Below are 26,666 nucleotides of genomic sequence, written 5' to 3' on the forward strand. Positions count from 1 at the left end.
AAGCTCTCCCACGGCACTCAGAGCAGAGTCACTTGGAAGGAGGGAGCCATCAGGAATACAGTATGGAGTGCTAGGGTCTGAGCTACATTGCCCCCACCCACACTGCTGAGGGCTTGCTGGAGGGTAGGTCATGGTAGAATGCAAAAGCGTGGTCCTATCAGCAGGGGTGGAAGCTGGGCCAGCCAGGACTGAAGCCCAGAGTGAGCTCAGTCCTGCCCAGTGGAGGTGGAAGGGGCGCACAAAAGTGGTCCAACCCGGATGTGGGCTGGGTGACCAAGAGCAGTCCTGCCTGCAATCCCATCCGTAGGGGTAAAGTGAAAACGGGTGAAAGTGGAAGAACTTGGGGAGAGCAGTGGCTGAACAGGGGTGCATAGCCCTGCCCAGAAGCTGGCTTGCAGCTCGGTGTGTGAGCACAGCCCTGCCATCGGGGGTGGGGCAAAAGCTGGGGGGAAAGGTGGAGTCTCGTGGCTGAGCAAGGGTGCACAGCCCCACCCCTGGAGCTGGGTCTTTTGGTCTTCAGGAGAAAAGCCCCACCTGCATAGACAGGGAAAAACCTGGGAATGGGCGGAGACCTGGGGCTGAGCATAGGTGTGTGGCCCACCCCTGAAGCCAATGCTTGCAGCCCCAGCGCAGAGCACAGCTCCACCCGAGGGGATGGTGTGAAGGCCGAGGTTAGCCAGGACTTGTAGCCCAGGCATGTAAATACAGCCCCACCCATGGAGGACAGGCAGAAACAGTGACTGCTTCAGGCAGTGTGTCAGCCCCAGCAACGCCCTTACTCCAATGCCCGAGGCAGCAGCAGAAGGGGTGGTGGGCCTGCAGACAGAGGCCACACCCATTGGACTCCTGTGGCCACACCTTTCTTATACACAGACAGAATGGGAAGGTAGGGAAATGCAACCCAAATGAATCAAGAGAAATCCCCAGAAAAGGACTTGAATGAATCAGCAAGTTAGAGGACAAGATAAATGAAGGCATGGAAGCAGAGAAGAAAAAAACCTCAAGAAGTCTGAGGAAACTCTATGAGAGCTCTGTGACAACATGAAAAGAAATAACTCCACATCATAGGGGTTCCTGAAGAAGAAGAGAAAGAACAAGGGGTAGAAACCTTGTTCAATCAAATCATAGCTGAAAACTTTCCTAAATTGATGCAAGAAAAAGTCACACAAGTTAAAGAACCAGAGAGAATTTCATTAAAGAGAAACCCAAAGAAATGCAAACCAAGACACATCATAATTAAAATACCAAAGCTAAGTGATAAAGAGAAAATATTAAAAGCTGCTAGAGAAGAAAAGGCTATCACTTACAAAGGAGCTCCCATAGGATGACATCTGACTTCTCAACAGAAACTCTTGGGGCCAGAAGGAAATGCAAAAAAAAAATTCAAAGTAATGCAGAACAAGAGCCTACAACCAAGACTACTTTATCCAGCAAAGCTATTATTTAAAATTGAAGGAGAAATAAAAAGCTTCCCAGACAAAAAAACAAAAACAAAAAAGCTCACGGATTAATTACAACCAAATGAATGCTGCAAGAAATGTTAAGGGGCTTGTTGTAAACAGAATAAATGGGGAAAAGAGTATAGTAAAAGAGGAAGATAGTTTTAAAGAATAAAATGGCAATAAACAACTACATATCAATAATAACCTTAAATGTAAATGGATTAAATGATCCAATCAAAAGACATAGGGTAGCTTTGTGGATAAGAAAACAGGACCCATACATATGCTGTCTACAAGGGACACATCTCAAAACAAAAGATACACATAGACTAAAGGTAAAAGGATGAAAAAATATTTCATGCAAATGGAAATGAAAAAAAAGCTGAGGTAGCAATACTTATATCAGAAAAAATGGACTATAAAACAAAGGGTATAGTAAGAGATAAAGAAGATCACTACATAATGATAAGAGGAGCAATCCAACAGAAGGATATAACAATTAAAAATATCTATGAACCTAATATAGAAACACCTAAATATATAAAGCAGACTTTGATGGATATAAAGAGCGAGATCAACAGCAATACTATAATAGGAGGGTATTTCAATACCCCACTAACATCACTAGATAGATCCTCAAGAAAGAAAATTAACAAAGAAACAGCAGACTTAAAGGACACACTAGATCAACTCGATTTAATAGATATCTTCAGAACCTTTCACCCTAGAGCAGCAGAATGTACATTCTTTTCAAGTGCTCATGGTACATGCTCTAGGATAGACCATGTTAGGGCACAAAAGACGTCTCAACAAATTGAAGAAGATTGAAATCATATCAAGCATTTTCTCTGATCAAAATGGCAAGAAACTAGATATCAACCACAACAGAAAAACTGAAAAATACTCAAACACATGGTAACTAAATAGCAGGTTGTTAAATAACGAATGGATTAAGAATGAGATAAAAGAAGAAATTAAAAAATTCCTAGAAGTGAATGAAAATAAGCATACAACTCAAAATTTATGGGACACAGCAAAAGCAGTCCTGAGAGGGAAGTTCATAGCATTACAGGCATACCTTAAAAACCTAGAAAAAGCTCAGATAAACAACTTGATGTTGCATCTAAAAGAACTAGAAAAAGAACAGCAAGTAAAGCCCAGAGGTAATAGAAGGAAGGAAATAATAAAGATCAGAGTGGAAATAAATGACATAGAGGCTAAAGAAACATTACAGAGGATCAATGAAAACCAGTAGCTGGTTCTATGAAAAAGTAAACAAGATTGATAAACCTTCAGCCAGACTCATCAAGAAAAAAAGAAAGAGGACTCAAATAAAATTAGAAATGAGAGTGGAGAAAAAACAACTGACACAACAGAAATACAAAGGATTGTAAGAAAATACTATGAAGAACTGTATGCCAAAAAATTAGATAACCTAGATAAAATGGACAAATTCCTTGAAACATAATCTTTCAAAAATCATTCTGGAAGAATCAGAGAACCTAAATAGACCGATTACAACAAATGAGATTGAAACAGTTATCAAAAAATTCCAACAAAAGCCCTGGGCCAGATGGCTTCACTAGTGAATTCTACCAAAAATTCAAAGAACTAACTCCTATCCTCCTCAAGCTATTTCAAAAAATTCAAAAGAAAGGAAGACTTGCAAGCTCCTTCTTAGAGGCGAGCATAATTCTGATTCCAAAACTATGCAAAAACAACACAAATAAAGAAAATTATAGGCCAATTTTTTTGATGAATTTAGATGCTAAAATTCTCAACAAAATATTAGGAAACCAGATCCAGCAATACACGAAAACAATTATACATCATGATCAAGTGGGATTTATTCTGGAGAATCTCAGTCAAAAAACTACTGAATGTGATAAATGAATTCACCAAAGTGTCAGGTTATAAAATTAATACACAGAAATCAGAGGCATTTTTATACACCAACAGTGAACTGTCAGAAAGAGAAATTAAGGAAACAATCCCTTTCACTATTGCAACCAAAAAAATAAAGTACCTAGGAGTAAATTTATCCAAGGAGGCTAAAGATTTGTACTTGGAAAATTACAAAACATTGATAAAAGAAATCAAGGCAGATACAAACAAGTGGAAGCATATACCGTGTTCATGGTTAGGAAGAATAAACATCATTAAAATGTCTATATTACCCAAAGCAATTTATAAATTTAATGTAATACCTATTAAAATACTAATGACATACTTCAAAGATATAGAACACATATTCCAACAATTTTTTTCTTTTTGTACCTCTCTGAAGCTGGAAACGGGGAGGCAGCCAGACAGACTCCCACATGCGCCTGACTGGGATCCACCCAGCACGCCCACCAGGGGCCAATATTCTGCCCATTTTGGGTGTTGCTCTGCCACAATTAGAGCCATTCTAGCACCTGAGGCAGAGGCCACAGAGCCATCCTCAGTGCCCAGGCAAACTTTGCTCCAGTGGAGCCTTGGCTGCAGGAGGGGAAGAGAGAAACAGAGAGGAAGGAGTGGGGGACAGGTGGAGAAGCAGATGGGTGCCTCTCCTGTGTGCTCCTGCTGGGAATCGAACCCGGGACTCCCGCATACCAGGCTGATGCTCTACCACTGAGCCAACCGGCCAGGGCCTATTCCAACAATTTATATGAAACCAAAAAGACAACACAAATAGCCTCAGAATTCTTGAAAAAAAAGAATAAAGTGGGAGGTATCACACTTCCTGATATCAAGTTATACTACAAGTCCATTGTACTCAAAACAGCTTGGTACTGGCATAAAAACAGGCATATAGATCAATGGAACAGAACATAGAACCCAGAAATAAACACACACCTTTATGAACAACTGATATTTGACAACGGAGGTAAGAGCATACAATGGCATCAAGACAGTCTCTTTAACAAATGGTGTTGTGAAAATTGGACATCTACATGCAAAAAAATAAAACTAGACCACCAACTTACACCAGTCACAAAAATAAACTCAAAATTGATAAAAGACTTAAATGTAAGTCATGAAATCATAAGCATCTTAGAAAAAATATAGGCAATAAGTTCTCCAATATCTCCTGCAGCAATATATTTGCTGATTAATTTCTATAGGCAAGTGAAATAAAAGACAGGATACACAAGTGGGACTATGTCAAACTAAAAAGCTTTTGTACAGCTAAAGACAATATGAACAGAATAAAAAGACAAACCACAGAATGGGAGCAAATATTTGACAATACATCTGATAAGGGGTTAATAACCAATATTTATAAAAAACTTGTAAAACTCAACATCAGGAAGACAAACAATCCAATCAAAAATGAGCAAAAAAATGAATAGACACTTCTTCAAAGAAGACACACAGATGGCCAATAAACAGATAAAAAAATGTTCAATGTCACCAATCCTTAGAGAAATGCAAATTAAAACCACAATGAGATACCACTTCACACCAATCAGAATGGCGCTCATTAACAAAATAACACACGGTAGGTGCTGGCGAGGATTTGGAGAAAGGGGAACCCTCCTGCACTGCTGGTGGAAGTGAAGACTGGTGCAGCCACTGTGGAAAACAGTATGGAGATTCCTCAATAAATTAAAAACGGATCTGCCTTTTGACCCAGCCATCCCACTTTTAGGAATATATCCCAAGAACACCATATCACTGATTTTAAAAAAAGAAATGCAACTCCATATTTATGGCAGTATTGTTCACAATAGCAAAAATCTAGAAACAGCCCAAGTGTCTGTCAGTGGCCGAGTGGATTAAAAAGCAGTGGTACATATATACAGTGGAATACTATGGGGCCATAAAAAAGAAGGAAATATTACCTTTTGCAAACATAGATGGATCTGGAAACTATTATGTTAAGTGAAATAAGCCAGGCAGAGAAAGAAAAATATCATATTACCTTACTCATTTGAGGAATCCAAGGAACAGTGTAACTGAGAAATGGAATTAAACCTGAAGGGAAGGGAGGACGGAGCTTTTGGGAGGGGGACAAGGGATATGTTGAGGAGAATATGGGAGAGGGGGGATGCAATCGGGGCAACACTAGAATCTATGTGTATGGCCAGGAGCTGCCATATTGGCCATTCACATGCAGGTTTGCATTGGATTTGGACAGTCGGTAAAGAAACAACGGAGCTAAGAACTGATGGGCCATCACCTTTAATCCTAGCTTGCACCCAGCGGGCAAGTAAAAACACACACTGGGCTCCAAAACCCACTCACATTCAGTGCTCACAAAGCTACTAACTTATCCGAGTTTTCTAGAATCAAAAGTTTCTAGCTCACCAGACTTATTCACCTCTGTTCCCCATATTCTTCCTTCTCCCTGCACAAACTCTGCACTAACTAGCTTCTCACTCAACACTCCACCATCTTGGCTGCCTCTCCTGGCCTCTTCCACATGGCCTTTCTCTGCTCTCTGCTCTCTAATGCTAATTTCAAGAACCAAGAGAGCAAGATCCCGTTATGCCCCCATTTTCTAGTGTAGAAATCCAGACCTTTAATCCAATATACAAAATAGGGAAGTTTCTAATACAAAGTCACTTATCTGGGGCATGATGGGATTGTAACATCCCACATCAAAATGGGTGGGAAAGGCTTAATCCTAAAACCAAGCCCCAGGCTACAAGGATCCTGCCTGCCCACAGCCCACAGAGACACACACTAATATCACCTGGGCAACAGCCTCCACGTGGGCAGTGCCATCTTTAACAAAGTGAGCATAAAATATTTTATCTGCCCAACACTATGTAAACACAATAAATTAAATAAAAAAACCTATTTTGGGGTCCAGTCTAGAGGCTTAGTCACTTTCTGGGGGGGATAGTCATCACCAGGAGATGACTCTCTTGATGTTCGTCTGTGAGACGAGGGGCTCACCAACTGGGAGAATCGCAGAGGAGCCTGTTGGCCTCACTCAATCTGAAACTGCTGCTCACCTCTCTAAGGAGCAATAGAATTGGAGTATCCAGATTGATTAGGCTCTGGAGTAGGGGCCACTTTCCCTGTACTGGGCTCTTGACCAAGAAACCCCTGAAGTAGGGGGTTCCACTAACATTGTATTCCCAACCTCAGCTGCTCTAATCTTACAAACCTATATAGGATTGGTAGGGTGAGGCCCATCTGAGTCCACACTACAGTCTTCCCACAGTGGGAAAATCAGGCAGCTACAAGAGGAGGTGGAGCAGCTAAAAAGTGGAGGCAAATCTTACAGAGCTTGAGGCTTTTATGGAGCTGCTATCAGCTCTAAGCAGGAGGAAGCTGATCCTTATACACAAATTGACCTCTCCCACAGTACCCAGCCACAGAAAAGTCAGACACAAACAGTGAGTAGAGCAGTAGCTCCAGACAGGTAGTCAATGGCATGTTACAAACAACGTCTGAGGCCAATTCAAGAGGACCCAGAAGCAACACAACCAATACTGGGTGGCAGACTGCACTATCACTAGACTCACCTAACTACATAAGCAGTTCACCTAAAGGAGTCCAGCAGGCACCAAACATTGTGGAGAATAAATACACCCAACTGGACAGACAGTGCACAGTATCTAATACATATGATCAAGGCTGACCTTTAGAGCCAGCCAGTCCTAAGGGATAATGCCATCCACAAAAGGGCCAATTACATTCAATACACACATACAACAGGAGGGTAAATATTACCCTCAAGAAGCGTTCTTAGAGCAAGGAGCTCAGATGGCCTGAAGGTCAGTTCTACTGAGCTCATCATCCTCATAAAGATGCCAAAATAAAATTTAAAGTCAAGGCAGATTTACCTAATACACAGACAAATTGGGAAGACAAAGAAATATGACCCAAATGAATCAGTAAAAGAAATCCTGAGAAAAGGAATTAAATGAAATGGAAGCAACCAAACTATCAGACAGTTTAAAATTAAGGTTATTAGGATGCTCAAGGATTTTAGAGTAAGAATGAGTGATCTCAGTGAGACTTAAACAAAAAGATAGTAAGCATTAAAAAAGACATTGAAATCATAAAAAATAACCAGTCAAAAATGGCAAATACAATATCTGAATTGAAGACTGCACTAGAAGGAATCAATAGCAGGGATGAAGCAGAGAACTGAATCAGTGATTTAGAGGACAAGATAAACAGAAACAGAGCAGCAAAAAGAAATGAGGCTGAAGAAGCCTGAGGAAACTCTAAGAGACCTCTGCAACTACATAAAGAGAAACAACATCTGCATCATAGGGGTTCCTGAAGAAGAAGAGAACCAAGAAGGGACAGAGAATCTATTTTAAGAAATCAAGCTGAACATTTCCCTAAATTGATGAAGGAAAAAGTCACACAAGTTCAAAAAGTACAGAGACCCATTAAAGAGGAACCCAAAGAGGCCCAATCAAGACACATCATAATTAAAATGCAAAAGTTAAGAGACAAAAGACTCCTAGAAGCTTCAAGAGAAAAGCAATTAATTACCTATAAAGGAGCCCCCATCAGGTTGACATCTGACTTCTCAACAGAATGGATTGGCAAGGAATATTCAAAGTGATGCATAACAAGAACCTATGACTGAGAAAAGTTTATCCAGCAAAGCTATCATTTAAAGTTGAAAGAAAAATAAAGAGCTTCCCAGATAAAAACTACTTAAGGAATTTATTACCACAAAACCAGGATTGTCACAAATGTTAAAGGACTTGCTATAAGAGAGGAAAGGAAAAAAGAAATCATGAGAAAGAGGATTATAAGTTTAAGAATAAAATGGTAATAAGTAAGTATATATCAATAATAACCTTAAATGTAAATGGATTAAATGCTTCAATCAAAAGACATAGGGTAGTTGCATGGATAAGAAAATAAGACCCATATATAAGGGGTCTACAAGAAACTCACTTCAGGACAGAATATACACATAGACTAAAAGTGAAGGGATGGGAAAAATTTTTATGCAAATAGTGATGAAAAATAAAGCTGGAGTAGTAATATTTATATCTGACAAAATAGCCTTTAAAACAAAGGCTATAGTAAGGGACAAAGAAGGCCACTACCTAATGATTAAGAGAGCAATCCAACAAGAGGATATAACCACTGTAAATATTTATGCACCCAATATAGGAGCAGCTAAATATATAAAGCAGAATTTGATATACATAAACAGCAAGATCAATAGCAATACTATAATAGTAGGGGATTTTAATACCCCACTAACATTCTCCAGATAGAAAACTAACAAAGAAACAGCAGCCTTAAATGACACACTAGATCAACTAGATTTAATTGATATCTTCAGAACCTTTCACCCCAAAGCAGCAGAATGTACATTCTTTTCAATTGCTCATGGTACATTTTCTAGGATAGACCACATGTTAGGACACAAAACAAATATCAATAAATTTAAAAAGATTGAAATTATGTCAAGCATCTTCTCTGATCACAATAGCATGAAACTAGAAATCAACTACAATAAAAACACCAAAAAATATTCAAAGACTTGGTGGCTAAATAGCATGTTATTAAATAATGAATGGGTTAACAATGAGATCAAGAAAAAAAATTAAAAATTTCCTTAAAACAAATGCAAATGAACATAAAACAAACAAAAATCCATGGGACACAGAGAAAGCAGTCCTGAAAGGGAAGTTCATAGAGTTATAGGCATACCTTAAGAAAGAAAAAGCTCAAATAAACAACCTAACCTTGTACCTAAAAGAACTAGAATAAGAACAACAAAGGAAGCCTAAAAGCAGAAAGGAGGAAATAATAAAAATGAATGACAAAGAGGCTAAAAAAATATAAAAGATCAATGAAACCAACCCCTGGTTCTTTGAAAAGGTAAACAAGATTAATGATCCTTTAACCAGACTCATCAAGAAAAAAGAGAGAGGATCCAAATAAATAAAATTAGAAATAAAAGTGGAGAAGTAACAACTGACATCACAAAAATAAAATAAGAATTGTAAGAAAATACTATGAAGATCTATATGCCAAAAAATTAGACAACCTAGGTGAAATGGATAAATTCCTAGAAACATACAATCTTTCAAAACTGAATCTGGGAGAATAAAAAAACCTAAGCAGATGGATCACAACAAATAAAATTAAAACAGTTATCAAATAACTCCCAGAAAACAAAAGTTGTGAACTGGATGACTTCACAGAAAAATGATACTAAACATTTAAAGAAGAACTAGCACCTATCCTTCTCAAGCTATCCCAAAAATTTCAAGAGGAAGGAAGATTTCCAAGCTCATTTTACAAGGTATGCATTATCCTAATTCTAAAACCAGGTGAAGACACTACAATGAAAGAAAACTATAGGCCAATATCCCTTATTAACACAGATGCTAATATTATCAAAAAATATTAGCAAACCAGATCTAGCAATACATTAGAAAGATCATATATCATGATCAAGTGGGATTTCATCTGGGAGGCAAAGTTGGTACAATATTCTTTAATCTATAAATGTAATTCATTACATAAACAAAACAAAAGAAAAAAATTACATGACTGGCCCTGGCCGATTGCTCAGTGGAAGTCCCAGGTTCAATTCCCAATCAGGGCACACAGAAGTGACCATCTGCTTTTCCACATGTCCCTATCCTCCTTCTCTCTCTCTCTCTCTCTCTCTCTCTCTCTCTCTCTGTCTTTCCCTCTCACAGCCATGGCTCAGTTGGTTCGAGCACATTGGCTCCAGGCACTAAGAATGACTCTATGAAGCCTTTGCCTCAGGTGCTAAAAATAGCTGGGTTGCAAGCATGGCTCCAGATGGGGTGAGTGTTGGCCCTAGAAGAGGATTGCCAAGTGAATGGATTCCAGTCAGGGTGCATGTGGGAGTCTATTTCTTTATCTCTCCTCCTCTCACTTAGAAAAAAGAAAAAAAAAAATCACATGATCATATCGATAGATGCAGAAAAGCATTTGATAAAATCCAGCACCCATTTATGATCAAAACTCTTAGCAAAGTGGGAATACAGGAAACATACCTCAACATGATAAAGACCATATATGACACAGACAGTTGGCATCATACTCGATTTGAAAAAATTAAAAGCAATTCCCTTAATCATAAATAAGACAGGGGACCCCGTTTCACCACCCTTATCCAACATAGTTATGGAATTCCTAGCCACAGCAATCATACAAGAAAAAGAAATAAAAGGCATCCACATCAGAAAAGAAGAAATAAAATTGCCATTATTTCCTGATTATATGATACTGTACACAGAAAATCCTAAAGTTTCAGCCAAAAAACTATTAGAACTGATAAATGAATTTGGCAAGGTTGCAGGATATAAAATTAATATTCTGAAATCAGTGGCATTTTTATATACCAACAATAAACTGTCAGAAAGAGAAATTAAGAATACAATCTCCTTCACTATTGCAACAACAAAAAAATAAAGTACCTAGGAATAAATTTAACCAAGGAGGTAAAAGATTTATACTCAGAAAATTATAAGACATTGAGAAAAGATATTGAGGAAGATACAAACAAGTGGAAGCATATACAGTGTTCATAAATAGAAAGAATTAACATCATTAAAATGTCCATACTACCCAAAGCAATTTATAGATTCAATGCAATTCCTATATAAAATACCAATGGCATATTTCTCAGGTTTAGAACAAATGTTTCAAAAATTTATATGGAACCAAAAAAGAACCTGAGCAGCCTTAGCAATCTTGAAAATGAAGATCAAAGTGGGAGGTATTACACTTCCTGATATCAAATTATACTACAAGGCCATTGCAATCAGAACAGCCTAGGCCCCGGCCAGTTCGCTCAGTAGTAAAACGTTGAGCCAGTGTGTTCAAGTCCTTGGTTTGATTCCTGGTTAGGGCACACAAGAGAAACAACCATCTGTTTCTTCACATCTCCCTCTCCCCTTTCTCTCTCTCTCTCTTTGCCTCCCACAGCCATGCCTTGATTTATCTGAGCACACTGATGCTGGGCGCTGAGGTTGACTCCATGGGGTCTCCTCCTCAGGTGTTGAAAATAGCTCAGTTGCAAACATAGTCCCAGATGGGCTGAACATCAGCCCCTGATAGGGATTGCTGGGTGTATCCTGGTTGAGGTGCATACAGGAGTCTGTCTTTGCATTTCCCCTCCTCTCAGTTAAACAAAACAAAACAAAACAACTACAAAACAAACAAACAAACAAACCCGGCCTGGTCCTGGCATAGGAAAAGGCATATATGAGTAGATCAATGGAACAAAACAGAGAACACAGAAATAAATCCATGCTTTTGTAGTCAATTAATATTTGACAAAGATGATGGAATAAAGACAGTTACTTCAAAAAATAGTGTTGGGAAAATCGGACAGATACATATAAAAAAAAGGAAGCTAGACTGCTAATTGACACCATTCACAAAAACAAACTCAAGATGGATAAAAGATTTAAATATAAATCGCAAACCATAAAAATCTTGGAAGAAAACACAGGCAGTAGACCTTCCAATATCTCTCTTTTTTTTTTTTTTTTTTTAATTTTTCTGAAGCTGGAAACAGGGAGAGACAGTCAGACAGACTCCCGCATGCGCCCGACCGGGATCCACCCGGCACGCCCACCATGGGGCGACGCTCTGCCCACCAGGGGGCGATGCTCTACCCATCCTGGGGGTCGTCATGTTGCGACCAGAGCCACTCTAGCGCCTGAGGCAGAGGCCACAGAGCCATCCCCAGCGCCCGGGGCATCTTTGCTCCAATGGAGCCTTGGCTGCGGGAGGAGAAGAGAGAGACAGAGAGGAAGGCGTGGCGGAGGGGTGGAGAAGCAAATGGGCGCTTCTCCTGTGTGCCCTGGCCGGGAATCGAACCCGGGTCCTCCGCACGCTAGGCCGACGCTCTACCGCTGAGCCAACCGGCCAGGGCCCAATATCTCTTGTAGCGATATTTTTGCCAATATTTCTCCATGGGCAAGTAAAATAAAGAACAAAATAAACAAATGGGACTATATCAAACTAAAAAGACATTATTAACAAAATAAAAAGACAACCCACTCGATGGGAGAACATTATTTTTTGATACATCTGATAATGGGTTAATAAGCAAAATTTATAATGAATTAAAACTCAACACTAGGAAGGTAAACAATCCAATTAAAAAATGGGCAAAGGAAATGAAAAGACATTTCTCCAAAGAGGACATTCAAATGGCCAATAGGCATATAAAGAAATGTTCAACGACATTAATCATCAGAGAAATGCAAGTCAAAACCACAATGAGATACCATATCACACCTGTCAGAATGGCGCTCATTAACAAAACATCACAGAATAAGTGCTGGTGAGGATGTGGAGAAAAGGGAACCCTCCTGCCCTGTTGGTGGGAATGCAGACTGGTGCAGCCACTATGGAAAACAGTATGGAAAGTCCTCAAAAATTAAAAATCGAACTGCCTTTTGACCCAGTTATCCCCCTTTTAGAAATATATCCTAAGAAAACCAAATCACTGATTCAAAAGAAGTTATTCACCCCCATTTTTATTGCAGCATTGTTTACAATAGTCAAGATCTGAAAACAGCCCAAGTGTCTGACAGTGGACTAGTGGATAAAAAAACAACAACTGTGGTACATATACACAATGGAATACTATGGGGCCATGAAAGAGAAGGAAATCTTACCTTTTGCAATGGCATGGATAGACCTGGAGATTATTATGCTAAGTGAAATAAGCCAGGCAGAGAAAGACAAATGTCATATGATCTCACTTATATGTGGAATCTAATGAACACAATGTTATATTGAGTGGGACACTTTAATCCATATTAATACAATAAATCAAAAAATTTAATAAAAATATTAAAAATAAGAATGACTATATCTGTATATATGACTTCAATAAAAGAAAATGAGAACTAAATTAAGTGTTATGAATAAATACAGTTTTTCTGAGAGATAAAATCTTTCATAAAAAAATGGACCAGGCCTGACCTGTGGTGGCACAGTGGATAAAGCGTTGACCTGGAAATGCTGAGGTCGCCGGTTTGAAATCCTGGGCTTGCCTGGTCAAGGCACATATGGGAGTTGATGCCTCCTGCTCCTCCCCTTCTCTCTCTCTCTTTCCCCCCCCCAAAAAAATAAATAATTAAATAAATAAAAAAGAATCTTTGACTTTGAAAAAAAAAATGGACCAATTGGGGGATGCATTAATAAAATGCCTTTGCTGGGTGACATTTACTACTTACTGAACTAAATAATCTAGAATGTTTAATTAATGCTTAATATGCCAACGGAAATTCAGACATTTTTAATGTGACCTTCTAGTGATAATGTCATTTGTACTGTTGTCTAATTCAAATCTAGTGGGAATTTTAAGAACACAAGATAACAACAACCCACTTTCCCCTATATTGATAACTAGAGAGGGAGAACATATATATCTATGTTGAAGGTCAGAGAAAGTCACTTTTTACAAAATATTTTGTAGCTTAAAAAATTTCTTTGCAGAAATTTGCAGACAGAGATTAATTTGTCATGAAGCCCCTGATTTACTTGGAAATATAATTTTAGACATACAGTAATAGCATCTCTATAAAAGAAAAAGAAGTAACATTTTTTTGAGCCTTTACTATACTGCTCACAAAAATTGAATATTTCAAAATAAATATGAAGCAATAAAAAGAAAGCATTTGATTTTTTTTATTAAACAAGAACATCAGAAAAGCAAATGACAAGTCAAACAAAGTTGTTCAATTATGCAAATGAGATGCAAAACCAATTTTTATTTCATTGGTAAAAATACACTATACAAAAAGCTGAAAGTACTGGAGTATCTGCACAGTCCCTGATCCCCTAATTTTTGTGAGCATGTATACAATTCTCCAAATTACCCCAAGAAATCATCACATTATTAACTCTATTTTACAGCTAAGAATCATTAGGTGCTGAAAGATTAATAATGTGTCTAATGCCACACAAGATGGTAAATGGCAGGGTAAGGATACAACCTCAAATTTGACTCCAAAGCTCAATCCATTACCTTAGTGATGACGATGCAGTGGACCTTTTAAAGTTTTTAGATCAAAGTTTATCCACAGTCTCAGTTTTTGTGCTCACTTATTTTTTTAAGCAAATTTAAGCCATGATAAAGACTCAACCTGAAGATTAACCATAAACAATAAAAAAAATTAGAGCTCTACCTTCCCATTAGGCTTTTTTCTTATATTTTGTAGAAATAATTATTATTTTTTTAATTTTATTTTTTATTAAGTGAGAGGCAAGAGGCAGGGCGGCAGAGACAAACTCCTGCATGCACCCTGACTGGGATCCACCTGGCAAGCCCCCTACAGGGTGATGCTCTGCCCATCTGGGGCTGCCACTCCATTGCTCAGCAACAAAGCTATTTCAGTGTTTGAGGCAAGGTCATGGAGCCATCCTCAGTGCCTGGGGCCAAATTGCTCAAACCATTGGAGTCATGGCTGTGGAAGGGAAGGGGAGAGACAGAGGGATAAGGGGGAGAGGTGGAGAATCAGATGGGCACTTCTCCTGTGTGCCATAACTGGGAATCAAATCCAGGACTTCCACTTGCCAGACTGACTAGCGCTGAGCCAATTGGCCAGGGCCAAATAGTCTAAACTACTAAAAAAACTCAACAGGACTGTATCCTTTACGTTGGCAGAGATGCTCAGGTGAAAAGGAAGAGTCCATTGTTATTTTAGAAACCCCATTAGACTGTATTAATATAAATTCAACAAGCCAGATGTAGGTAAATCAAACTACAACTTGAGAAGAATTAACTCCTGCAAAACATCATACAGAAGCAGCAGGGTTAATAGTCTCAGGAATTAGAATTCTTGGTTCAAAATCTGGCTTCACTATTGTCAGCTGTGTCTTCCCTTTGCTCTGACTTCCTCGCTTGTAAGATGATGATAATAATAAAGCACATCTCCTAGGCTTGGTACAAGAATTATATGAGTTAGTGTTATATTAGCTCTTGAAAAATAAGCAATATTTTTATTAGGGCATGTTCACTGATTCACTTATAATTTATTGAGTACTAAACATTGTCATGTGTCGCTTTGGACAAAACAAGGAACCTCAGGAACCTCTTAGAAAGGTAATTTTTGAAAATGTAATTGTGTGTGTTTGGCAAACAGAATTTTCCCTTGGATAACCAATGACTTTCATCATATATATGATAAATATATAAAAATATTATCTTAGCACTCAGATTATTCTAAATTGAAAAAATGATTTTCTACCCTTTCTGCTGAATTAGTTCTTTCCATGCATAGCACAGGGAACACTAGGCATATATCATCATGAACAACAACAAAAAGAGACTGACCTGTGGTGCGCAGTGGATAAAGTGTCAACCTGGAATGCCAGTTCAAATCCCTGGGCTCTCCGGGTCAATAGATGGTTCTCGCTTTTCCCCCCACCCTTTTTCACTCCCCCTCTCTCTCTGTCTCCCTTTGTCCAAAATCAATCAATAAAATATATTTTAAAAATCCCCCAAGGCCCTGGCCGGTTGGCTCAGTGGTAGAGCGTCGGCCTGGCGTGCAGAGGTCCCGGGTTCGATTCCCGGCCAGGGCACACAGGAGAGGTGCCCATCTGCTTCTCCACCCCTCCCCCTCTCCTTCCTCTCTGTCTCTCTCTTCCCCTCCTGCAGCCGAGGCTCCATTGGAGCAAAGATGGCCCGGGCGCTGGGGATGGCTCTGTGGCCTCTGCCCCAGGCGCTAGAGTGGCTCTGGTAGCAACAGAACAACGCCCCAGAGGGGCAGAGCATCGCCCCCTGGTGGGCAGAGCGTCGCCCCCTGGTGGGCATGCTGGGTAGATCCCGGTCGGGCGCATGCGGGAGTCTGTCTGTCTCTCCCCATTTTTAGCTTCAGAAAAATACAAAAAAAAAAATCCCCCCAAAAACAAAACACAAAAAAGACATACAGAAAAAGAAAAAAATTACTGTTCCTTAATATTTACCTTAGAACACAGTAACTAATTCTAGGTTTTCACTACAGTAGTCATGTGGGTTTTCAAAATAGTGATCTTATTGTTGGTCATACAGGTATTGTAGTCATGTGGTCATCCTGAAATTATTTCTACCAAATGAGTTAAGAACAAAGAAACATTATTTTATTCACTAGGCAATGCCAACATTGCTTTAAAGAAAATGTGCTTATGGTCTTTAAGAGAACATCAGTTACTGCCTTTTATACTTTAAAAAGGTTGTTTTTTTTTATTGATTTGGGAGGGAGAGTAAGAGAGAGAGAGAAAGGGAGAGAGAAGCACCACTTATTCAGCTTAGTCGTTCCATTTAGTTGTGTACTCATTGGTTGCTTCTTGCATATGCCCTGACCAGGCATGGAACCAATGACCACAGTGCACTGAGATGATGCTCCATCCACTGAACAATGTGGCCAGGGCTAATGCTTTTTACTATTTATTTATTTATTATTAAGTGAGAGGCAGGGAGGCAGAGAGACAGACTCCCTCATGTCCCCCGACCAGGATCCACCTGGCAAGCCCTCTACTGGGTGATGCACTACTCATCTGGGGCTGCTGCTCCGTTACTCAGCAACTAAGCTATTTTACCTCCTGAAGCAAGGCCATGGAGCCATCCTCAGCATCCTAGGCCAACTTGCTTGAACCATTTGAGCCATGGCTGCTGGAGGGGAAGAGAAAGAGTAAGAGAGAGAAGAAGGAGGGGAAAGGGTGGAGAAGCAGATGGTTGCTTCTCCTGTGTGCCCTGATTGGGAATCGAACCTGGGAATTCCACATGCTGGACCAATGCTCTACTGCTGAGCCAACCAGCTAGGGCAACTTTTATACTTTAAATTGTAATGTGAGTTGGGAACAGTTCCATCATTTTTATAAAGAACAAGTTACATTGATTAATGCAGAGAAAAGTACATTCCCTAAGAAGCAGTATCAATTTTTCTGTATTCTATGGAGTCCTAAATGGGATATGAAAGTACTTAAATAAATAGTTGGTGATTTTATTTCTTCTTCCTAAAGATTTTTTGTCTAAATGATAACAAAAGCAATGTGTAGAAGTAAATTGTTGGCTATATACATATCACTTTCTTTACTTTGCATAAGTATTGGAGATTGAATTAATGACAGAAAGGCAAAAATTCTATTTAAGGCCCAAGACTAATGGGAACCGTTGGATGAATACAGACTTCTTTGTGTAGTCAAATGTGTACTTCGAAAAATGGTGCCTTGTACAGTGATTAGATTTACTTAGAGAACAACACTCTTTTTTTATTTAAACCTTTCCAATTCATCATTCAGGCTTTGCCCCTGACTATGCCAGCAGCCATGAACTCTGATTTGATAATGCTTGTTTGCAATTTGACAATGCATCTTGGTCTCAAGGTGACAAGTAAGAGTATTTCATGTACTCAGATTTTACCAGTATTCCCAAAAGTTATACGCACACCTGTGTATTACAGCAACATTATAGTTGGACGATTACAGTTCATAATGTGTTGGCAGCAATGAGTTATTTATTTATATTTAATATTAGTTTTGTAGCCACACAAAATATTTTATTAAAAGCTTCAAATTTATTCTGGTACCTTCTAAAGTATGAAAGTTTTTGTGTCGAGCAAAAATTAATGGTTTGCAATGTTTTGTGTTGAACCTTTCTCTGAAGTTTGCCTTAAAAAAGATTTAAAATAAGCTTTTCTTGTAGAACATCCTGACATCTTTATTTGGTACAATTTGTGTTTTCTCACTAGACTGATACACTTTCATCACTGGGATAAATAAGATCGGGCCACAGTCTGTTGTATGGGCTGTTGTAATGGGATTCTCCAAGTTCATTCCTCTGTTAGAAGTTGGCAAGCTAGTTCAAAAAGAAAACATATTGTTTTATGATTTTAAATTTAATTTTATTTGGGATAAACTGTGTGATATTTATGGTAGTGATCATATAAATATATATAAAATTAAGTTATATAACATTTGATTTGATTAAGAAAAAATAAAAATAACTCACCACTGACAATCTTGCCGTATCTACAGTTTACTTGTCTTACTTTCCTAGAAAGCAAATGACTTTAAATACTCATGAAAATGACTTTATAGATGAGCAAATCAGAAATATGAACCTCATCCAATGACTAGTGCTTCCAAGGAAAAGAAGAAAGTGAGAGTCAAGAATGATGGGAAAGAAAAGGAAAAAAAAAACATTCACGAAAAATTTAGCTTCCTCCAGTTACATGGCTGGATGCTCTCATGTGTTAAGTCAACGACTCTTCCCAGCTTCCTCTAGGAAGAACATTAATAGTATAGTTTTATAATTAATGTCTTGAAATTAAGTTAGTTTGAGTAAATTGCCCATTTCTCAGCAGAAAGCTTTGATGCAAATCTAAGGAGGCCTTAACTCTTAAGCCTACCTACATGATTAAAGGACTTTTATAGAGAAAGAATACCTTTGGGAAGAGTTAAACAATGGTTTTAAGTAAAATAAAATTTAAATGGTAATAATGGTTAATGTCAGCCCTACATAAACCATTTAATCCTGAAAAATTCAGAGGGAGATGATTATTTATATTGACAAAATATACTTGACATCAGTGTAGATGATACCAACAAACCCATAAATGATGTCTGATGCTGAATTCTAATCTATAGTTACTTACTGATTACTATTGATAGTTGAAAGAAGACTAAAGTGAAAAAAATTCAAGCTCTGAGTTCTTTGAGATTTGGAGGAGTCCCTTTCTACAGATATATTGAAATATCTATAAATAGGCAAATAGGTAGATAGGAAGGTAAGTAGACAGATAAGAGCTAGAGAGATATTTTAATGTCTGTTATTTTCATAATAGGAAATGAAATTGGAGAACATCCTTCCTTGTTTTAATAGTCAGGCCTCTCCAGAAGCAGGCCCTCAAAAAAAAAAAATCTCTACATTAGAAACTTGTTTTTGTCTGCATTATACACAAGAAATCCAGAGCATCTTTGAGTGTCTGAGAGAAGGGCTCCGGCAGGAGTTTGTTGTTTTGGTGCTGCTGGGATGTGTGCAAGGCAGACTGCAGGGCCCACACACTGCTGATTCTGCACTGGGGTCCTTTCAAGGGCATATAGAAGAGCATAAGTGTCCATCTTACAGAACCCAGAGACAGTACTTGTGCAGAGACAAACATAACTGCAGACCCTGAAAGTGACCATTTGTTCAGAGACAAATACCATGAAACTTAAACAAACATTCCAGAAAACCTCCCTGGTTGATGGTGGGGTAGAGAAACATCAATAAAAACCTCTCAACTCTTAGGAAGCAATAACTACATTGATTGCAGTTATCAAAAGAGTAGGAGATGACGTCACGGAAATGGCGCCGTGAGAAGCGAGTCCGACAGCTCTCCCCTAAATCACAACAAATTTATCAACTAGAAACAGAAAAATTTATCCTCGGAGCATTCTGGAGTTCCACACAAACTGAAAGCAAAAGGACTGTTATCACTTGAATCTGAGAGACGAGGGTGTGGAGGAAGCTACCACAGCAGCGACACTCATTCAAGCCGCGAGGGAGTGCGCCTGTGGTGAGTCAGCCCATATACTTGGGAACCACGAGCCCCCGCAAGCCGCCGCCACGAACCGCCACCGCGAGCGGCCGCCACGAGCCACCGCGCGCGCGCCCGGTCCGGTTGAGCACCGCTGACGTTCCCAGCAGCCCGCACACTGCGAGTGGGGGTCGCCGGCCACCGGTGACCGGAGTGCCCCATTCGCGCACGTGCCTTGGGCATTCCACGCGCCCAGGGCGCCCTGCTGGCCCGCACACCCAGGGGGCTCCATTATCCTGCGCCTGATGCGGTCGGGGCGAGTGGGAGAGGTTTGGGAGATTCTCTCCGTGGGCGGGGCACCTCACCCAGCCATTCAAGCTAACAATCAAGCGTTGGGGGAGGGGCGCGCGCAGGCAGCCTAAAATACCTTCGGAAGCACAGCTGCGACCCAATCACTGAAATTAGCTTAACCCATAAAATCTGCGCACCCTCGGTTCTAATTGATAAGATCTCTCTCAGTTCAGCGATCCAAGACAAGAGGCGTGATATTTTTTAGTGCCTCTCGCTAAAGGGGCGGGGGCAACTTCTGATTGATAGAGCCTCCATATTCAGGGATAAACGCTAACAAGAAGGACTTGGCAGATAATAAGGTCTATACTACACTAGTCGTAAGCAGAGACTAGTGCCTCTTCTTCCCTGCAAAAACAGGCTACAAAGTGTGGAAAGCCTGGGTTGAGAGGTCCAACTAAATGATAGGCGCTGAACAGTCACCTTGACAACAATTGACTCCCACCCCCGCCTGATTACACTGGAGGCCCTGACTCTCAGAGCCTTTCCCAAAGCCTTGCACTGAGTGGGGATAGAGTGGGGATTTCCCAGCTCTTTGAGCCTCTTACTCCCCAGGCAGAAGCAGTTGCAGCCTTATAGCTGGATCACCAGGCTGCTAATTCAGAAAGGGGGGACTAGGAGAGAGAATCCAGGAAAGCAAACTCTCTCATCGTTGGACCCTGCAAACGCCAACAAGCCTTTACTTCCAGCAAGACTAAAGCCAATTATATGACATTGCCATAGAATCCCATCAACTGCAAATTCCTACCTAAGAGTGACACAGGGGCAGAGCCTGGGGTACAGAGTCACCGACTAGGAAGAGGGAGAGAAAAGAAAAAGGAAGAAGTTAACCTCTCAAAATCAAGAAAAACCCACAGACTTCACAACTTGATCCACTAATTTTGTTGTTGTTGTTGTTGTTGTTGTTTGTTTCTTCTATCTTTTTGCCTTTATTTCCTCCACCTCGGTCCTTCTATTCTCTGCCCATCTTATGCTTCCCCTTTCTTGAACTACACTACCCATGAGTGTTGCATTTTATTTTTCTTCTTCATCCTCACCCTCCTTTAAGGTTATACTCCAAAACACTTAACTCTCACTCTCTCCTCTTTTGTTTTTTTTTTGTCTTGCTTTATTTTGTTTTTTTCTCCTCCTATTTTATTTCTTCCTTCGTTTTTCTCTTTTTCTTATTTTTTCCTTTCTATTCATTTTTTCTTTTCTCATTTTACTTTCCTCCCATATAATCCTCAATCACGAACAAATTAGTTAATTTGGGACTCAAGGCTTTTTTTTGGCTTTATTTCTCTTTTTTGCTTTTGTTTTTATTTTTTTTTTCTCTTGTTTGTTTATTTTTGTGGCATTTTGGGTCCTCCCAACCCAAGGTCTCCATTGTATTTAGTCTTCGCTCCACTTAATACAACAGATTTTTACTTATTATTTTTATTTTTTCTTCTTTATTATTCTTTTTTGGTCCTTTTTTCTGGTTCCCTCTTATCCCTCTCATTATATCTCTTAGTTGACCATCACTTACAAGCAAATCATCTTATGCTTGTCTAAGATTTTCTTCCTTTTTTTTTTTTTTTTGCATTTAGTAGGTCCCTACTCCCTTTTTTTTGGCCCTTGAACTCTTCACCCCAAATCAGGCCCTCCATTATAGGCACAATATTTCCCTGAGGAGGGGAGAGGAGGGAAAGAGAAGAGAGAAAAAAAGGGGGAAATAATAAATTATTACTGTTTTTTTTTTGTGGGGTGTTTTACCCTTTTTTTTTTCTTTTTACTCTTTATTAATTCTAATTAGTGCTATCAATAAGACCACCCTCAGATGCCGATAAGAAAGAGGAAATCGAATATTATGGATACAAAAGAAAGAGAGGTAACACAAATAGATGTGGAAAAATCTATGGAGAAAAGACTTAACATATTGGAAGCCTTGGAGCTAAATGACAGAGAATTTAAAATAGAAATCTTAAAAATACTCAGAGATATACAAGAAAACACAGAAAGGCAATATAGGGAGATCAGAAAACAACTCAATGAACACAAAGAATATATTACCAAGGAAATTGAAACTATAAAAACAAATCAAACAGAAATGAAAAACTCAATTCACGAGCTGAAAAACGAGGTAACAAGCTTAGCTAACAGAACAGCCCAGATTGAAGATAGGATTAGTGAAATAGAAGACAAACAACTTGAGGCACAACAGAGAGAAGAAGAAAGAGACTCAAAAATAATAAAAAATGAGAAAGCCCTACAGGAATTGTCTGACTCCATCAGAAAGAATAACATAAGAATAATAGGTATATCAGAGGGAGAAGAGAAAGAAAATGGAATGGAGAATATACTCAAACAAATAATAGACGAGAACTTCCCAAGCCTGTGGAAGGAACTAAAGCCTCAAATTCAAGAAGCAAACAGAACACCAAGTTTTCTTAACCCCAACAAACCCACTCCAAGGCACATCATAATAAAGATGACACAAACCAATGACAAAGAAAAAATTCTCAAGGCAGCCAGGGAAAAGAAGAGTACAACATATAAAGGAAGGCCTATTAGATTATCATCAGATTTCTCAGCAGAAACTCTACAAGCTAGAAGAGAGTGGACCCCAATATTTAAAGCCCTGAAAGAGAGGAACTTTCAGCCAAGAATACTATACCCAGCAAAGCTATCCTTCAAGTATGAAGGAGATATGAAAACATTCACAAATACAGAAAAGATGAGAGAATTTATCAACAGAAAGCCCCCACTCCAGGAAATACTAAGGGGGGTTTTCCAACCAGATTCAAAGAACAAAAGAAAACAACACCACAAGTAACAGCTCCACCAAGAACACAATAAAACCAAACTTAAACTGTGACAACAAAGGAAAAAAAGGGGGGAGAGGATGGAGATTAACAGTAGCAAAGGATGATGAAGTGCAGAAATACTTATAAGATAGGGTACTACAATGAATATGGTAGGTACCCTTTTCATTACTTAATGATAACCACCCTTAAAAAATCCACCACAAAAACACTTGACTTAAAAAAGGTAGCAACAGAGGAAAGAAGTATGGAACACAAACAAACAAAAACAAATGATAGAAAAACAAAAGAGAAGAATCAAACTAGATACAAAACTAACAGAAAGCAATTTATAAAATGGCAGTAGGGAACCCACAAGTGTCAATAATTACACTAAATGTAAATGGATTAAACTTACCAATAAAAAGACACAGAGTAGCAGAATGGATTAAAAAAGAAAATCCAACTATATGCTGCCTACAAGAAACACATCTAAGCAACAAGGATAAAAACAAATTCAAAGTGAAAGGCTGGAAAACAATACTCCAAGCAAACAACACCCAAAAAAAAAGCAGGTGTAGCAATACTCATATCTAATAATGCTGACTACAAGACAGAAAAAGTACTCAGAGACAAAAATGGTCATTTCATAATGATTAAGGGGAAGTTGAATCAAGAAGACATAACAATCCTTAATATATATGCACCAAACCAAGGAGCACCAAAATATATAAGACAGCTACTTATTGACCTTAAAACAAAAACTAACAAAAATACAATCATACTTGGAGACCTCAATACACCGCTGACGGCTCTAGATCGGTCATCCAAACAGAGAATCAATAAAGATATAGTGGCCTTAAACGAAATACTAGAACACCTGGATATGATAGACATCTACAGGACACTTCATCCCAAAGCGACAGAGTATATACATTTTTCTGTAGTGTACATGGAACATTCTCAAGAATTGACCATATGTTGGGCCACAAAGACAATATCAGCAAATTTAGAAAAATTGAAATTGTACCAAGCATATTTTCTGATCATAAAGCCTTGAAACTAGAATTCAACTGCAAAAAAGAGGGGGAAAAACCCACAAAAATGTGGAAACTAAACAACATACTTCTAAAAAATGAATGGGTCAAAGAAGAAATAAGTGCAGAAATCAAAAGATATATACAGACAAATGAAAATGAAAATACGACATATCAGAATCTCTGGGATGCAGCAAAAGCAGTAATAAGAGGAAAGTTCATATCACTTCAGGCCTATATGAACAAACAAGAGAGAGCCGAAGTAAACCACTTAACTTCACACCTTAAGGAACTAGAAAAAGAAGAACAAAGACAACCCAAAACCAGCCGAAGAAAGGAGATAATAAAAATCAGAGCAGAAATAAATGAAATAGAGAACAGAAAAACTATAGAAAAAATCAATAAAACAAGGAGCTGGTTCTTTGAAAAGATCAACAAAATTGACAAACCCTTGGCAAGACTCACCAAGGAAAAAAGACACAGGACTCAAATAAATAAAATCCAAAATGAAAGAGGAGAGATCACCACAGACATCATAGAAATACAAAGAATTATTGTAGAATACTATGAAAAATTATATGCCACCAAATACAACAACCTAGAAGAAATGGATAAATTCCTAGAACAATACAACCTTCCTAGACTGAGTCATGAAGAAGCAGAAAGCCTAAACAGACCAATCAGCAGGGAGGAAATAGAAAAAGCTATTAAAAATCTCCCCAAAAATAAAAGTCCAGGCCCAGACGGTTATACTAGTGAATTCTATCAAACATTCAAAGAAGACTTGGTTCCTATTCTACTCAAAGTCTTCCAAAAAATTGAAGAAGAAGCAATACTTCCAAACACATTTTATGAGGCCAACATAACCCTCATACCAAAACCTGGCAAGGATGGCACAAAGAAAGAAAACTACAGACCAATATCTCTAATGAATACAGATGCTAAAATACTAAACAAAATACTGGCAAACCGAATACAACAACATATTAAAAAAATAATACATCATGATCAAGTGGGATTCATCCCAGAATCTCAAGGATGGTTCAACATACGCAAAACGGTTAACGTAATACACCATATCAACAAAACAAAGAACAAAAACCACATGATCTTATCAATAGATGCAGAAAAGGCTTTTGATAAAATACAACACAATTTTATGTTTAAGACTCTCAACAAAATGGGTATAGAAGGAAAATATCTCAACATGATAAAGGCCATATATGATAAACCATCAGCCAACATCCTATTAAACGGCATAAAACTGAGGACTTTCTACCTTAAATCAGGAACAAGACAGGGTTGTCCACTCTCTCCACTCTTATTCAACGTGGTGCTAGAAGTTCTGGCCAGAGCAATCAGACAAGACAAAGAAATAAAAGGCATCCATATCGGAAAAGAAGAAGTAAAGCTATCACTTTTTGCTGATGATATGATCCTATACATCGAAAACCCGAAGGACTCCACAAAAAGATTATTAGAAACAATAAACCAATACAGTAAGGTCGCAGGATACAAAATTAACATACAAAAGTCCATAGCCTTTCTATATGCCAACAATGAAATATTAGAAAACGAACTCAAAAAAATAATCCCCTTCACGATTGCAACAAAAAAAATAAAATACCTAGGAATAAACATAACAAAGACGTAAAGGACCTATATAATGAAAATTACAAAGCATTGTTAAGGGAAATCGAAAAAGATACAATGAGATGGAAAAATATTCCTTGTTCTTGGATAGGAAGAATAAATATAATCAAAATGGCCATATTACCCAAAGCAATATACAAATTTAATGCAATTCCCATCAAAATCCCTATGAGATTTTTTAAAGAAATGGAACAAAAAATCATCAGATTTATATGGAACTATAAAAAACCCCGAATAGCCAAAACAATCCTAAGGAAAAAGAATGAAGCTGGGGGCATTACAATACCTGACTTTAAACTATATTATAGGGCCACGATAATCAAAACAGCATGGTATTGGCAAAAAAATAGACACTCAGACCAATGGAACAGAATAGAAAGCCCAGAAATAAAACCACATATATATGGTCAAATAATCTTTGATAAAGGGGCCAACAACACACAATGGAGAAAAGAAAGCCTCTTCAACAAATGGTGTTGGGAAAACTGGAAAGCCACATGCAAAAGAATGAAACTCGACTACAGCCTGTCCCCGTGTACTAAAATTAATTCAAAATGGATCAAAGACCTAACTATAAGACCTGAAACAATAAAGTACATAGAAGAAAACATAGGTACTAAAATCATGGACCTGGGTTTTAAAGAACATTTTATGAACTTGACTCCAATGGCAAGAGAAGTGAAGGCAAAGATAAATGAATGGGACTACATCAGAATTAAAAGTTTTTGCTCAGCAAGAGAAACTGATATCAAAATAAACAGACAGCCAACTATATGGGAACTGATATTTTCAAACGACAGCTCAGATAAGGGCCTAATATCCAAAATTTACAAAGAACTCATAAAACTCAACAACAAACAAACAAACAATCCAATAAAAAAATGGGAAGAGGACAAGAACAGACACTTCTCCCAGGAAGAGATACAAATGGCCAACAGATATATGAAAAGATGCTCAGCTTCATTAGTTATTAGAGAAATGCAAATCAAAACTACAATG

At 38.4% G+C, this 26,666-nt stretch overlaps 1 protein-coding gene and 1 pseudogene across 2 annotated transcripts in view; both read right to left on the minus strand.

The window, feature by feature from the left end:
• Positions 1-26,666, minus strand: part of GRID2 (glutamate ionotropic receptor delta type subunit 2) — a 1,655,975-nt gene that overhangs the window by 63,159 nt on the left and 1,566,150 nt on the right. The window lies entirely within an intron of this gene.
• LOC136338020 (RNA-binding protein NOB1 pseudogene) overlaps positions 1-26,666 on the minus strand; it is a 93,966-nt pseudogene that overhangs the window by 49,736 nt on the left and 17,564 nt on the right.

This window comes from Saccopteryx bilineata, chromosome 5 (genome assembly GCF_036850765.1).
Source record: "Saccopteryx bilineata isolate mSacBil1 chromosome 5, mSacBil1_pri_phased_curated, whole genome shotgun sequence".
Lineage (NCBI taxonomy): Eukaryota > Metazoa > Chordata > Mammalia > Chiroptera > Emballonuridae > Saccopteryx > Saccopteryx bilineata.